The sequence below is a fragment of the Mustela nivalis genome, assembly GCF_964662115.1.
Source record: "Mustela nivalis genome assembly, chromosome: 8".
Lineage (NCBI taxonomy): Eukaryota > Metazoa > Chordata > Mammalia > Carnivora > Mustelidae > Mustela > Mustela nivalis.
The window spans coordinates 139,726,759-139,740,351 of record NC_139027.1 but is presented as its reverse complement, the minus strand read 5'-3'; the positions used below and the strand labels follow the sequence as shown (position 1 = coordinate 139,740,351).

General features: G+C 50.2%; 1 protein-coding gene and 1 pseudogene across 2 annotated transcripts in view; both read right to left on the bottom strand.

The window, feature by feature from the left end:
- Nucleotides 1-13,593, bottom strand: part of LOC309870594 (neuroendocrine secretory protein 55-like) — a 52,139-nt gene that overhangs the window by 26,330 nt on the left and 12,216 nt on the right. The gene's annotated exons all lie outside the window — the stretch shown is intronic.
- LOC309871959 (guanine nucleotide-binding protein G(s) subunit alpha isoforms XLas pseudogene) lies at nucleotides 10,703-13,033 on the bottom strand (annotated as a pseudogene). The gene has a single exon. The product of its transcript is annotated as a guanine nucleotide-binding protein G(s) subunit alpha isoforms XLas pseudogene (transcript).

Genomic DNA, 13,593 nt, shown 5'->3' with positions numbered 1-13,593 from the left:
CCGAACTTTGAGAACTAAAGTTTTAAAATGAGGAGGACATCCCTCTCATTTTTCAGATGAGGGAAACTGGGACCCAGGACATTTGTCCAAGGTCCCAGAGATGGTTCCCAGAACCGTGGCGCGTACCTGGGTTAGGAATTTGGAGGTCACTGTGATAGTGTTTTTCTGCCCTGGCTCAGGTCTTCAGAGCCACTAGTTAAAAGTGACAGGATTTGTCCCCAGAAACCAACTGTTCAACTGAAAATCTTTAAAACTATGCCCGAGGCCTTGGGGGTGGAGCCTGTGTCCCTGAGAAAGGGGATTAGGGGAGGGGGATGCCCAGTGGCGCCTCGGGCGCAGCCAGGGAGTTTCGCAGAGGCAGGCTCCCAACAGTAAGAGCCGAGCGCCATCTGCCAGCCAGCCTGGAGCAGTCTTGCTTTATTTCACTCTTTTCATTTCCCAGCCCCAAACATTTGGGGAATCCCACCTCTTTCCCTAAAAACAAGCTATCTCCTGAGCCAAAGTCCCCCTAAAATAAGAATATAATTGTTTAAAAAAAATCTCAAAATTGAGGGGAAAGAAAAGGAAAGCCACTAGGGAATAAAAATTCCCTAGGAGGCTGATTTCTGCCCCCACTTCTGAGCTGTGCGGACCTCTGCGGGGACAGGAAAGCCCCCATGGTCTCCTCCTTGACTTCTTCCTGCAGCATGAAAGTTCAACTCCCAGTTTGGAGCCTGCCTTCACATCTGAAGTCAAACCCCCACTCTCACCTCAGGGGAATCATGGTTTTAGGGCCAGAAAGAAAAATAAAAATGAGTTCTCCTGTCACCTGTCAACTTCAGTCTTAGGATAAGACATCTACCAGGGTTTTGATGTGCTCTACCCAGAATCCTTTTCTCAAGCCCTGCCCCACCGTACCATCTGGGGTCATTCATTACCTCTTCATACATCAGGTTGGACAAAGAGATACCGCGGGGCTTTCTCTTGAACCACCCAACAAATTTAAGTCTCTCCCTTGACCATGGCGGGACCCCAGGACTACTCCTGCAGAATCATCACAAAATGAAGGCTTGTCAACACTTTTAAGAATCAAACTTTGGCCTTTTCTGGATATTACTTGGCAAATTCATGGGATCCTTGAATAGAGCCCTAGAAACCACAAATGTTCCAGGAATGAGAATCTCCCACTAACCCCTAAACCAGTGCTGGGAACCTTCCTTCAAGTGTCCATCTTAAAACCAGCCCTGGCCATTTGTGAAACAAAATGATCTAATATGCTTCCTTTTTAGCAGCAAGAAGGAAGAAATGAAAGCACACGCAAATGTTTAATTATAAATAGCTATTAGTTTTCTGGCAACCAAACTTTAAAAAATTTTCCCCCTCATGTCTGGCATCTGTTTTTGGGTTCTGTCTGGAGTCTTCTAAGTATTTCCTTGGAAGGATGTTGTACTTGGTCTCAGGCAAAATGTCAAAATCAACATTCAAAAAACATGCCTTGGGTAATTTCGAGGATTCTGCAGTAAGGATGTGTTAGTTAGGGGCACTGCACTCAGCTAAATTCGAAACAGATTAAAAAATAGTATTTTTTAAAAATTTACATATCCGATGTGCACTTTATCGAACTAGTAATCACTTTCTACCCTTCACCCTAAAGTAATCCTAATAGCAAAAGCAAAAGTGTTTAAATTCATATAGATGGCTGCGGGTGGAAACTAGTTTATTCTCTGAATTTTTTTTTTCCTTCTCGATTTTGTGACTAACTTAAAGATCACAAATTCCAAACGTTTTAAGAAAAAAAAAAACTTCACTTACGTGTCTTATACGGAGAATGTATAAGATCTAACAGCTCTAGCAGAAGACCAGATAGGGACGAAAATATAAATATGTTGGGCTTACAATACAATAAAGAAGCAATAACGTCTTCTATAACGATTAACTGGGGGAGAGGCTGTTTAGGTGCAAGGGCTGGGGGGGGGCGGGTCAGGCCACGGTTTAAAAATGAAATCATGATTTAGTCTTGTTATGATTATTACAAGAGATGCTGGTTACAGACTCTGCCCTAGGATGGAGGAGGGGGCGTTGACAATCTTACCCAAGACCAAGTACAAGACTCTTGATTGGGGAATGTCCTTGGATCATGTTTTCTACTGGCACAACTATGTTTTATTTCCCAAAGATCTTATTTTACCTTTCTCAGGTAGTCATTGAGAGGCATTCCTTCCATGGGCGCCCACCAGCCCACAAGGTCACTTCCTGCCTTGAAATATCAGTTGCTAAAGGTTACGGGTCACTTGCATGCAGTTGGGTTGGCCCCTGTGGCCCTGGGACTCAGGTGACCCCGCTAAGAGCCTACATCCTTGTGTGTGCGCAGACACTACCAATTAAAGGCTCCATTACTGTTTTGTGGGACACGTGCAAAGTGGGGCCCAGCCATCCCAGTGCGGCTGTATTTACAGCCACCTGAGTCCTAGCCCCGATTAGCCTGGCATCCTTCTCTCCACGGCAGAATGACTTAATTTAGTACACACCAGACAGAGGGAGAATCCGCAGCCTGCTACAAAGGCTCCTAAAAGAACCTCTAAGTGGTAGAGACGATCATGTAAGGGTTAAAATCTATTTAAGCCTTGATTTATCTTGGCCCATTGATTAGCTATGAGACTGACTTCGTTAATCAGAGTCTGAGACCAATTCATTACTTACTTCCTTGGGATAATTCCCTTTTCTATTCTATTTAGGGTCATCTGGGTCACCTTCTTTTCCACAATTTTTCAAAAATTACTTCTACCCAAGAATGCAGGGTCACCACCACAGTGGCAAACATTTCTGACTGGTCCTTAGTAACTGGAGTCAGGAACCTTCTCTCTGAAGGTATCTTTTCTTTTTAAGGGGCTCGAGTTAAGACATGTGTGATCTCTACCTTTCCCAGAATTTGATATTGATGTGTTAGGGCAGTATGTTATCAACAGGGATGATGCCGTCCCCCAGGGGACACAGTTCTGATTGTTACACTGTGTAGGTACCTAGTGGTGGTGGTGGTGGTGGTGCGTGTGTGTGTGTGTGAGAGAGAGAGAGAGAGAGTTGGAGGGACAGAGATGGGGAGAGAGAGAGAGGAAGTTGGAGGAGAAAGAGATGGGCATCCAGTAGGCAGAGGTCAGCGATGCTGCTAGACATCCTTTAGAGCCCATATGACAAAGTATCAGTAGACCTATTATGGAGGACCCTTGTGTTAGATATGGCCCCCTATAATCCCACCACCTAGCCAACAGGGAGATGTCACCACTTAAAAAAAAAAAAAAAAAAGAGGCCGGGTCTGACTAAAGCTTCAGGGCCTATAGATTGTGGGCTCTGTCCTGGCGTGGGGGTGGAAGTGGAGCAGGACCCTCCCCACCCCTGCTCCCTGGGCCCTTCCCCTCTGATTTAATCACAGATCCGACACCTTTTTTCTGCCTTACACTGTCTCACCATCTAGTGGCCGACCTGAAGTAACAACTTACCTTCCCCATCTCTGGGCCCCACTACAGTCAGTCACCCTCAAATCCACACTTGTGGGGAACCATGCGGGGGAGGACCTCAGAATGACAGATTTGATGTTCTCACTGTGTTCCTTACACATCTTGTAGGCCTACTGGACCCACAGAGTCAGAAGCTGTCAGGAATTAAGATGGCCACTTTCCACGATGTGAGAAGCCCAAGAAGGCCAGAAAAACTCAAGGGACTGATAACAAATGAGGTTTCACTTTTTATAAACAAGGACCTCACAGGCGTTTGCTTAAGTCCTTTGGACACTAAGGAATTACCACAGATGAGAAGACTGAAGGGGACGTGCTCACATGGTCCCAGGGAAGTAAGTGCCCAGACTCTTCCCAAGTGACACCATCAACTCTCTGTCACTTTCAATTGGACCCATTCTGCAGAAACAGGCCTTCTCGGCCCAGACTCTAGCATTGCCACCTGACTTCAGTTTGGGGCATTAACCAGGATGAGCGTTAGACCTTCTTTCCAAAAATCCTACAAACTTACCTGAACACAGGTTCCCTGTTTAAAAAAAAAAAAAATCCCCTCATAGTCATCTGCACACTAGTCATTGGTCTGACGAAAGGAAAAACTGTTCTATTTAATAATTAGGAACGAGGAGGGAGGTGACAGAGTCTGTTGACTGGGAGAGGCAAGAGCTGTGTCAGTCAAGTGCCTCTAGGCACCCCTGGCCTCCCTGGGAGAGGCCGCTGCTGTCTAGCAGGGACGGATCACAGCGCTCCTTTGGAAGTGGGTACACGAGATCTTTCTTCCCATTATCAGCTCATTAAAGGCAGTTTAAGGTACTTACTCTGTCCCACACACCAAATGTGTGTGACAATGTCGGAAACGCTGACTCATAAGTCTGGGATCAGGTAACAATTTATACACCTCTCGCCTCACCCCAAACTGAATCATTAAGAAGCATTTAGTAAGATCTAATGTTCAAGTTAGCATGTGGGCAGAGCTCCACAAGTCTAAGGCTCCCAAAGTCTCCTGAGGTTTAACAAATTACCCTGTAGTTCAACTTGGGGTTTTCCCTCTAAGTGAGTACAACAGAAGCACACGCCCTTCGTTTTAGTGACTCTGTCACAGATCCGTTCCTTCACGTTCCTCCCGTGGTCCAGCCCCCAGTTCCTGCTCCGGCCACAACTGGCTCTGGTAATTCTAATGTGGAAAGGGGCACCGTGTGCTCACTGCCTGTCCGAGACCCAACTGACCATGAGAGGATCAACAATCATTAAACATCAAACATTGCTTTTTCTTGTTGTTCTTACCTCATTCTTGGAGGGCTCATCTTCAGTTCTCACTGGCTGGACTGCTTCACCCTCTGGCTGTTGGGAAGGGAAACTAAAAACAACTTTTTTTTTTTTTTTTTGCATGTATAGTAAACATAGAACAATTTGCGCTCAGGTCCCTGGGTTCAACCACGGTACAGAGTTGGTTTACAGATTGGAGGATAATATAAATAATAAAAAGAGAAGGAGGTAGAGGGGGTGGGGCATAGGAAAGGGGGATGGGGGAAACTTTTCTATGACAAGTAAAAACAAGGTCTCTCTCCTCATCTTCTCTTGGCCACGTCACTCCCCTGAGAGGGGCTTTGCACAATCATAAATTTGGCACGGTGTCCTCTGTCTCCTGTTAGAGCTGACCCTTATCTATATAGTATGTACGAAGAGTGTACTCTGAAACGTAGAGAAAGAACGGGTGCCTAGTACTTTGAGAATTTACAAGTTAACAGTCTCATGGGGAATACAGAAAACAAAGAAACACAAACCCCACATTCTTACTTGGAGCACGGAGACAAAAGTCTAAGAGAGTTTCTAGAAACAATGGTAACCATATTCTGGACACGGGCCTGTGCCAGATACAGGGTTGAGGATTTCTAGAGGGTAACTTCACTTCTGGGCCTCTTTTTAGAGGAATTGTGGAAAAACGCAATCTCTTTCTCTGATTCTTCTGGAAATGCCCCTCCTCGCCCTCATTCAGAGGCCTCCTGGCCTGGCCCTATGGTAGTTTTTATCTGGAACCTCCCACCTGTCCCTTTCACTTTTAGAAAGGCTGCTGAGGATTTGCTGACCCTCCAGCAGGACTCTCCAAGACGGACAGAAACTGGCTGATTCCCCACTCTCCCTGAAGAGGTCAAGGTCTCACGCCCAGGGTGACCACAGGCCAGGACAGGAACCGGAGGCGATAAAACCCCTTTCCAGTCTAATTCAAGGAGGATGTCAGCAGAGGCATAGTCTCAGAGTCCTTGTTGTTGGGGGACACCAGGGCTGGAGAGGGCTAATTATTAGACTGACTAATGCTTGAGGGTTTCACCTGGGGGAGGGCGGCAACCTTGTCCTATCTATTGGCCCAGCCCTTCCTATGTTGAAAATTGTGAATCTTCCTGAGAAATTTGATTCTGAAATGGACAAGCGGCTTGTTAATTTCACATTCCACTAGGAACCCCAGGAGGCACAAGATGGAGGTTTGGAAAGAACCCCTTTGCCACCAGCTCAAGAAATCAAGAAGTGTGGAAACCAATTTTAATGCTACTGAATGAAAGGCTATTTCTGTGTCTTCTGAAAGTTACTTTATGTAGAAGCATTGGGGTGCCACAGTTTTGCTAGGGGTGACAGTGAGTTCTATTTGGTGGGGAAACTGACTCTGGAAAATAGCAGAGGCGTGACAGCATGAGGAATTTCAAATCTAGACAATCAGACTACCTTCTCTTTAAAAATATACTTTTTTCTTTTTTTTTTTTTTTGCTTAATACCAACGTTCCTGCATAAAATCAAAGGTGATTTCTAAGACTATGCGCTAACTCTTGCTAAGCTAAGGAGGAATTAAGCCCCAACAAAAAGTAAGGAATACTTTAAAAAAAAAATCATTATGAAGAATATCAAAACAAGAGTGATTTTAATAGGGTTACTAGATCCAGGCCGGGATTTTAAGCCGTCTCCTCCTCTAACACTGCAAGTATAGGGAGCCAGGCACTGAAGCCCACTTTTTAGTATTATTGTCAATTACTATTATTATTATTATTTTAGTGGAACACTGAGTAAGGAAAGGTTTAGACCCCACTGAAGAAAACCACAGAGGTTCCCTAAAAGAAACCTGCAGCTGAAAAAGAACAAAACCCAATAAACAAACTAAGACTACAGCGTTGGCAGATGAGTTCAAGCAAATGTGGAAACCAAATATCCCCCTAGCCATGACAGGTTATGTCAGAAACGGGGGGCTCACGCGTTAGGTATGCTCAATGGACATTTCTAACCGCAGATCGGCTGGGTCTGGCTGTCCTTCAGAAAGCAGAAGACGGCGAGACGCCTGTCACTTGACAAGGGATTTGAAGAGCACGCAGCACACTCACCATCATGCGTTACACTTAAATAATGCTTTGTGGCCCATTACCACATTTTTTGTTAAGCACGGTCTTATCTGAGTTAGAAACTTTTGATTCCTTCACTTACCTCAAAGTCTTTGAGCAAAAGTCCCTGACATTTAATCTCTGAGCTCTCGGTTTATTTGCCTATGACATGGGGTTCTACCACATTTTTATTGCCCAAGGCTGTTTCAAAGGACAAATGTGACTTAGATGAAAGGCTTTTAAAACTACAATAAGAATGTGGTATCATTATGCGTGATCATTACTATTACTGGTTACTATACCTGAAGGCAGTGAGGCCATCCCTTTCAAGTCAGGAGGGGGGGAGCAAAAAGCCCAGGGACCCCACTCTTCTTTGCCTAATACCAATTTCCCATGATAGACATAATGTGGGCAAATTATAAAAATGAACCTACTTGTATAGAAAACATTTTTTTTTTTTTTTTGAGAGAGAAATCTATGGGAAATTGGATTTTAAAAGGCAGGGAAGAATTTCGGCCTTCAAGAGGCATAAAATACTACTGGGGGAACAGAGAGGGAAAATCATAAAAGTCTCTCTTAATTCTAAAGATTTGGTGGCCTGATAAGCTATGCCTTTCCCACTGCACCACAAAGCTCAGTGGAGGCATTCTGAATATGGAAAAAATTGCTGTACTAAAGAAGAATTAGGAAAAAAAAAAAAGCGCCTCTTCTGCATGATGGAATGCAATGCATCACTATTGTACCTGGTGGCATAAATAAATTATCATACAATTAATTGCAATTCACTGTATAAATAAAGTATCATGGCAAGCTGGCCATTATTATCTATAGCATTTGCCTGCACAGTTTTTATAAAATGTAGCAGATACTAAAAAATTCCAATCTGCCTGCCCCTGCAAGTCTTAAAAAAAAGGGGGGGGGGAGAATCACACCCAAATTGGGTTTCCAAAAACATGGAAACAGTCTATTCTTGAACAGTCAAATAAGAAAAAGGCTTCATCTCTTACAATTTCTAGAATTTTAGTCATGTTATTGATTACCTATCTATCTCCTTAAAAAAAAATTTCCCTATAATGTGGTTAAACTGGGCAATAAAAATGGAAACAGCACACACACACACACACACACAGCTGTAAAGCAACAGATGAGCATGCATGTCACAAATTGGTGACCATATGAAAGGATGTTCTTTTGACCTGCATTTTCAGTGGTAGAAATATATGGATGTCTTGTTTTGTGTCAGAACCGGACTGTTAGCTAGAGGTCTTGTCCTAACTGTAAGTCCTCATTCTTCTTCTCCCCCCTCCCCATCAGTAGCTCAGACCGCTACCTTCCTTGTCACTTTGCCAAATGAAGGCTGGTTGGAAATGAACTGTTTTCCCAAACCGCATTACGGCAGCAGGTAATGCTGGCTGTCCTAACTCAGGCTCGTGTCTCAGATGCCTGGGTTTTGGTCTTCTTGACCAGAGACTCCCTGAGAGCAGAATCAGGGCAACTGCAGGATGACCCCAGCAAATTTCCTTTTATTGAGGTTAATTTTGCACTCTGTATACAAAACAAGGGTGAGCAAGGTAAACTTCTAATATTCTCAAGGCTTGGCCCCAGTCATGGACTGACAGTTTGTTGCAGGGTGGGCATAATCTGTGGTTTAAGTCCCCAGTCCTGATTTAAGTGGACGGTGCTTTCCAAAACCACCCACCCCCCAGAATAGAGGACTCAAGACACGGCAAAGAAGACTAGTGGAGATCTGCTGGGAAAGCCTCATGTCCCAGATGAGACAACAGAGACTCCAGCAAGTAAGGGACACTGCCAACTAGGGGGCGGGTGGACACTGTCACCTGTCTGTATTCCTATCTGTATTTGTGTCCCTTCCCCATCAGAGGTCAGCGTTCTAGAACTAAGCTCAGAATATTGAAATGGGACTGTTATGGCAAAAGCAGTTCCCTGCAGGAAAACAGTGCATTGTCATCTAAGGCTCTGGCTATAGTAGGGTTGGGACATCCCAAATTTAAAACTGCTTCCCTTCTCTACGTGATTAGGAAAACGATGACATCATTATTTCCCCGGGTGGGTGTCACTAAAACGAGCGCCATGTTTTAAACTGATTTGTGAAAGACACACATGTCACAGAAGCCAAAGGTTATTGTCCATAATGTCATTACTAAAAAGCATCACACATTATAAAATATTTAGCGAAAAAATGTAGCCCAGCTTTAGAAATTGTGATCTTTAAATCCCCTGAAAGGTTTTAGAGAGTAAAATAAAGAAATTAAGATTGTGGAGGTTCACTTTTGAAATTTTCATTCAAGCCACACATTTAGACTCTTGTTAATTGTTGCTTTGATGGACTGTGGCACAAGGAGCCAAAGCCTCAGATGGGAGCCAAGGCCAGGCTGGAGGAGGAGCAGTGGGGGGAGTGGGAAGGGCCAGAGAGGCAGGGAGATGGAGAGGAGGAGGGGCTGGGTGGGTGGGGGGAGAGAGTCCTAGAGGGGCCAGAGGACACCTAAAGGTGGGAAAGATGAAGACAGAAGGAGGGAAGGTGGAGGGCCGCCAAACGTACCAGATGTGGTTATGAACACAAGACCATTTTAATTTCTTGGTATCCCAAGTCCATTTGAAGAGGATCTTACCTTTGATCCTCTCTGCCCCAGCTAAAGCTGCTTGAAAAGATTCACATGCAAACATTGACATGTTTCACAAGTTATGGTCAACAGTTTTACCACATTTCGTCCATATACTTAAAATACACTGGAAACATTTTTAAAAATTTTTTTATTTTAATTGCATTTCGAAGACAAGACAGCATTCCACTCCCAACGCATAACAGTCTTTTTAAACCAAGCCCCTCCTACTGTACTCTTTGTAAAAGAGGAAATGATTGGCTTACCTCGGGCTCTTCCCTAGGAAAAAAATTATTTCATATTTTTTAAACACAGCCACGCCCACCCTCTTGGAACCAGCCCCGTGTAGGTTTGGATCCAGACCTGCCTGTAGCAGATTCAGAGGGGTTTTCCCCCCCTCCTCCCACCATCCCCCCACCAGGTGAGCTGAGTGTGTGCAGAATACTGAACGCATGTGTGTAGCCCCGACGCCCCAGATACCTGAGTGTCTGGTTTTTCAACCGTAAAGGCGGGAGGGTTTGGCGAACGAATGAGAAGTGAGGAAACGCTTAGCGCAAAGGGAAAAAAGAGAGAAAGACATACAGAAAAAAGGTTATGGAGGCCAGCGAGAGGCGGCCCCCTCTCCCCCGCGCCAGCAGCCCAACACACTCCCCGAGATGTCCCACCACCTTCTCCTCCGCATTTTTCGCGCTGCCCGCTGCAGAGCGCCCGCGCACAGGTACCACCAGAGTGTGCAAAACACGGAAAGTTTTTGCCCGCGCCATGGCGCAAAACACAAGACAGCCCGTTCCCCAGTACGAGTACACAGTCGGCGGGTAATCTGGGGGTGCCAGGGATGCGAATTGGGGGACACTTGAGCATATCATGCACAGGCGGACACAATATGGACACCAACACACACCAACGACAAGCTGTCTGAGTCCAAGCAGCAGTGCCAGGCGAGGCGGGGGCGCACCTTCCCCAACGACCCCAGCCCACCATGGCCCCAACCGGCCTAGCCTGGGGAACCCCGGGGCCCCTCCCCGGCAGTTCCTGGCTCACCTGAAGCCCCCTTCTTTCTTGCCGGCCCCCACCCCAGGACTGGGGGCATCTTACGGTCGCTGACGCTGGCTTGTCCAGCCGGAAACGACCCTCAGTGTTGCTCGGCACCACTTTTCTCCCTGGAGGGCACATACTTCGACCACCCAAGCCCAACCGAGGCCCCCTCCCGCTCCCAGGGCAAAGTTAGGGCCCCTCACTGGAACTTTCTAGCAGTCTCTTCCCGCCTCGGCCTGGACCCCCTCCTCCCGCCGCCAGGCCCTGAGCTCCACCGGGCAGCCCTGCCACCCCCTCCCGGGGTCCCCCGGCGGCCCTGCTCCCCGCGGGCAGAGTCCGCCGCATTACCTAGAAGCAGCAGGCGGTGCGTACACATGTACCCCATCTTTTCCTCCTGGAGTTGTTTGTCGATGAGCTTGCTGCGTTTCTTCTCTGCGCGCTTCTGGGCGCGCTTCTCCAGGGCTTCCTTGCGCATCTGTCTGCGCTTCTCCGCCAGAGGAATCTTCTTGACCTTGGGGCTGTGCGAGGCTTTGGGCTGGGGGCTCTCAGCTCGGCCGAAGCAGCCCCCGAAGGCCTGCATGAGGAAGTTGCGGAGCAAGTTGCGCCGGGGCTTTCGGCGGCGGCGATTTCGCCGGGGCTGCAGCCAGCGGCGGCATCCGGAGGTCCCATCGTCGGACTCATCGCTGCTGTGGTCGTCGCTGCTGACCGACCCCTCGTCGTCGTCGCGGCTGCGGCCAGACCTGCCCCGCCAGGCAAATGCGCGAGTAGGCTGCGGAGTAGGCGGATCGGCAGCCTGGATCTCGGGGCTGGGGGGTCTAAGGAAGCGCAGCTTGGGTCGGGCTCCAGACGCAGGGGCGGCAGGGGCTGCCCGGGCGGCAGGAGCAGCTGCCCCGGCGGCTGGAGCGGCTGGAGCGGCTGGAGCGGCTGGAGCGGCTGGAGCGGCTGGAGCGGCTGGAGCGGCTGGAGCGTCAGGGGCGGCTGGGGCTGCCCCGGCGGCAGGAGCGTCAGGGGCGGCTGGGGCTGCCCCGGCGGCGGGAGCGTCAGGGGCGGCAGGAGCGGCTGCCCCGGCGGCTGGAGTGTCAGGGGCAGCCGCGGCTGCCCCGGCGGCTGGAGCAGCAGACTTGGCCCCGGCGTCCGGGGCTCCGTCCCCCGGAGAGGGGACTTTTCCTCCTTCCGCAGCAGCTGCGGCTGAGCCTCCTTCCATCTCGGCTGCTTCTCCCTCAACTGGGGGTCTCTCTCCCTCTGCTCGCTCTCTCTTAACTGGGGCTCGGGAGACCTCGATGGGCGGGCCGTCAAGCGCGATTGGGGGGCTGTCCATGTTGACGGGAGCGTCGTCGACCCCAACGGGGGCGCTACCAATCTCGAGCGGGGGTCCGGAGATCTCCATCGGGGGGCTGTCGCCCGCAAAGTGTGGAGGAGATCTGACAGCCTCTCGGGATGGGCTGCCGATGGCGGCTGGGACCCAGAGGGGGGGCTCGTTCGCGGCGGGAGCGAGGAGGACCGCACTCGAGACCGCGGCTGCCGCGGACTGGCCGCCGCTGCCGCCGCCGCCGCCGCCAACGCCGTCGATTTGTGGGATAGCTCGGGGGAGCCCAGGGGGTGGGCTGTCGTCCCCAAAGGCTGCTCCATCAAACTCAAATGGCATAGCCTCCTCAGGGGGAGGGCTGCGGTCTCCTCCAAAGCCTGCGTTTGCAGGTCTGAGAGCTTGGGGCTCCTGGGGAGGCGTGCTAAAGACCCCTGCACCTGGGCCTCCTGGAGCGAGGTCTGAGACCTGCAGGAGAGGCTGGCTGCCACCTCCCTGGGCAGGCTGCTCAAACTCAAAGGGCATGGCTTCCTCGGGTGGAGGGCTGTAGCCTCCCAGGCCTGGTCTGGCATCACCGAAGGCTCCGGGCTCCTTGAGCGCTGGGCCAAAGACCTCCAGGCCTGAACGGGCCCCAGCGGTGTCTCCAGGCTGCTCCGGGGTAGGCCAGAAGCCTCCTGAGCAGGGCTGCTCGACCTCGAAGGGCATGGCTTCCTCAGGAGGTGGGCTGTAGCCTCCATGGGCTCCTGCTTCTTCGATGGCCTCTCCCACGTTCTGGAAGTTGGGCCTGGAGACCTCTGGGGGTCCACAGGCCTCGCCTTCAATCTCGATGGGGACGGGCTCGCTGTGAGGCGGTTCGGTCTCCATCTCTTCGGCTGCGCCAGGCCCAGGACTGGGGGCAGCTGCCCCTGGGGCCTCCAAAGATGGTTGCTCGGGCTGTTCCCCGAGTTCAAGGGGGATATCGCGTTGTCCTGACATATTATTGCCGTCGAGGCAGTTGCGCACGCCCATAACACGGTGGCGGACTCTTAAAATAAACTTGGGGCCCCGTAAGACGGAGCACCCAACCGAACTAGGGTGAAGAAAAAAATTTCCAAAAAATTCAAAGTACTAGCTAGAAAGTTCTCCAACCTCACTTTCCAACCCTCTCGAGGTCAGGGGGTTCAGGGCCTCAAACCCAAGACGGTGGCGGAAGCAACTCTATTGTTGCTGGTGGAGTCTTGGCTCCTTCCTGGCCACGTTTTATCCCCTCAGGCTGCCCCCTGGCCCCCCCTTTGGCCTGCCCTTGTCCCCTCCTCTCGCTCTCTGCTCCAGGCCAGCCCCGCCTGCTTGGATCTGAGGAGCGTGCCGATTCGGTCCGAAAATCGCTGGTAGTGCTCGCTGTCTGCCGCCAGAGGACGCCGGCCCCGGTGCCCAGGCGGCTCCGGGAGCCGGATCCTGGCGCCGGTAGCCCCGGACTTTGGGTAAGGGGGCTGATGAGCGCAGGCCTCGCAGGGATGTTTGGGCTCCTTCCACTCCTCTCCCTGACTGATTTGGAGTCTTTCTCCTCTCTTATTATCCCCTGGCCAGAGAGAGAGAGCTCTCCTGCGTTGCGGGACACGTGACGCAAGACGTGGGCCCCGGGCAGCTTGAGCGCAGGAGCTGAAACCCTCCCTCCTGGACCCAAATGACTCTCCTCGGGGGGGGGGGGGGGAACTGCAGGAGGGTTTCATCACCCCAGGATACCCCTGAGCCGCGGCCCCCGGACCCGGGCAGCTTCCCACCTTAAGCTCCAAGTCGGGAGTGCAAGG